General features: G+C 26.7%; 1 protein-coding gene and 1 long non-coding RNA gene across 3 annotated transcripts in view; one reads left to right on the top strand and one right to left on the bottom strand.

Annotated features, from left to right (window-relative positions):
- Positions 1–2,500, bottom strand: part of LOC115220758 (QRFP-like peptide receptor) — a 222,347-nt gene that overhangs the window by 13,784 nt on the left and 206,063 nt on the right. The window lies entirely within an intron of this gene.
- The window catches only part of LOC118766804, a 17,949-nt gene that overhangs the window by 4,539 nt on the left and 10,910 nt on the right, over positions 1–2,500 (top strand). The gene's annotated exons all lie outside the window — the stretch shown is intronic.

Below are 2,500 nucleotides of genomic sequence, written 5' to 3'. Positions count from 1 at the left end.
AGAATTTCATTCAAGCTGATAAGTATTAGCTCGCAGCCAAAACAATCAATCGTGTTATCTGAATGACAAACAATTAGAATCAACGTATATATAATATTAAATATACATATATATATATATATATATATAGATATATTCTATCGCAATTTGTTTGTTATATATATATATATATAATATATATATATATATATATATATATACATTCACTTATATATATATACACACATATATATTATATACATTTATAATATCATATATATATAATATATATACACGGTACATATATGTATCGTATACATATGTGTATTTATATATACATGAATATCTATGTACACATGAATACATACATACAATACATATATAATACGTATACATCATAGGCATATATATTTATATCTTACATACATGCATACATACACATATATATATATACATACATATATATATATATATATATATATATATATATATATCCATACGCATATACACTCATACACACACAGCGACACACATACACTGACACACACACACACACATAGATGTGTATATGCATATTAAGCCTTTGTTTTCTGTTTTCTGATTTGTGTTATTATTCAAGTGAAATTTATTCAAGAAAATATCTTAATCTTTATTAAACCAATTTGAATTCTTGTTTCAACTGAATACACAGTTTCGCTGTGAGCAACACAAGCCAAAGCAACACGCATTGCCATTCTTTTATTGATAACATAATGGAATCGATCTTTCGATAAAGATATACAAAATTAAATGCAAGTCTATAGTGAAAATATAAAAAAACTATAGACATTTATGCATATAGAACATATATATACATACACACAATATATATATATATGTATACATACATACATACACACATACACACACACACACACATATATATATATATATATGCACTCACATATATATGCCTGCTTCTGTGTGAGAGTCTATGTTTGAGTCTGTGAGTGTGCTCATATATGTATGTATACATACGTATCTAAGAATATTAGAATTTATATATACTCCAGCATATTTGGATTCGAATGTTCATATACACATATATGTATATATACACACAGACAAACACACAAGCGTATAGATATCTATATGTAGGCACATCCATTTTTACACATATTGTTGGGCATTAAGGCACACACACACCCCACACACACACACGCACATACATATATATATATATAAATATAAATATATATATATATATATATATATATGTGTGTGTGTGTGTGTGTGTGTAGATATATATATATATATATCATATAGTTGCTATACACAAGCAACGCACAGACAGACACACACGCGTATATAAATTATATTAGGCACACCTATTTATATACTTATTGTTGGGCATTAAGACACACACACACACATATATATACTATTAAATATATATATATATATATATATATAAATATATATATATATCTATACTATATATTATATATATATATATATATGTAGACATATATATGCATATAGTTGTCTATAAACAAGCAACACACACGCGCATACATACATATCTATACGTATAATATCCTTACATGACGGCCCTCCATTTATGTGCATTCATATATAAATGTAAGTTTGTTATTCTCTCCTTTTCGCCCAACTCTTCATTATCAGGTCAGGCTTTTTGTGTTATATAATGTTTTATAATATTATGAAATAATGTTTGCCTTTGAATGCATTCTTAATCTTTGCTCCTTTTATCCAACGTTTTGGATTATTCTTTGAATTACAGACGATTCTTTGTCTTTTTCTGATAAGCACTTGCACTCTAATTTATTTTGAATGTAAAGAGATAAAAAAAAATATTCTTACATTCTTTTATTTTTTTTTTTATTTATACTTAATTTTTTGTTTACTCTTTCATGTAGAAGTTTAGAAAAAACATTTAATATTAATTACGAGGCGTTTTTGAATCACAGTGAGATTGTCGGTTATTTGTTTTACATAATGGATGAAAGTTATTATTCTGGAAATTTTTTGTTGGGAATTTCTTTTTCAGAGTGCTGAGTCTTTGATGTGTATCGCTAGTTTTCTATTGAATTAAAAAATTAATTTGGCACAAAACTAAGGAAAGTGTATTTAATAAAATCAAGACAAATTACACAAGGAATAATAATAAAAAAACGATGTAAACAAAGCCGTAATTACGTTCTTCTTTTGTTAAGTAGATGCTTTGTAAAAGAAAAGGTACTCTGTAGCTCGTTGCTCGACCTGCTATAAATAGTAGTCTAATCTTCTTCGTGTCGCATCTAACTGTCTTTGACAGAAAAATACTAATATATACTTAGATAGATAAAAAGTGAACAAAATACACCGGATGACCGCAGTTGAATTGTATTGAATCATCTGCTTGTTGGAGGGAACTGTTTTGCGGATATACAGCAACAACAAAAATCGCTACATTAAACTATTGTGTCTGAATCTATGTTTATATGTTGAGATAGGTTTACATCTATCTATCTATCTATCT

This window comes from Octopus sinensis, linkage group LG17 (assembly GCF_006345805.1).
Source record: "Octopus sinensis linkage group LG17, ASM634580v1, whole genome shotgun sequence".
Classification (NCBI taxonomy): Eukaryota; Metazoa; Mollusca; class Cephalopoda; order Octopoda; family Octopodidae; genus Octopus; species Octopus sinensis.
The sequence above is the reverse complement of the archived record's forward strand: the minus strand, read 5'-3'. Positions and strand labels throughout refer to the sequence as shown.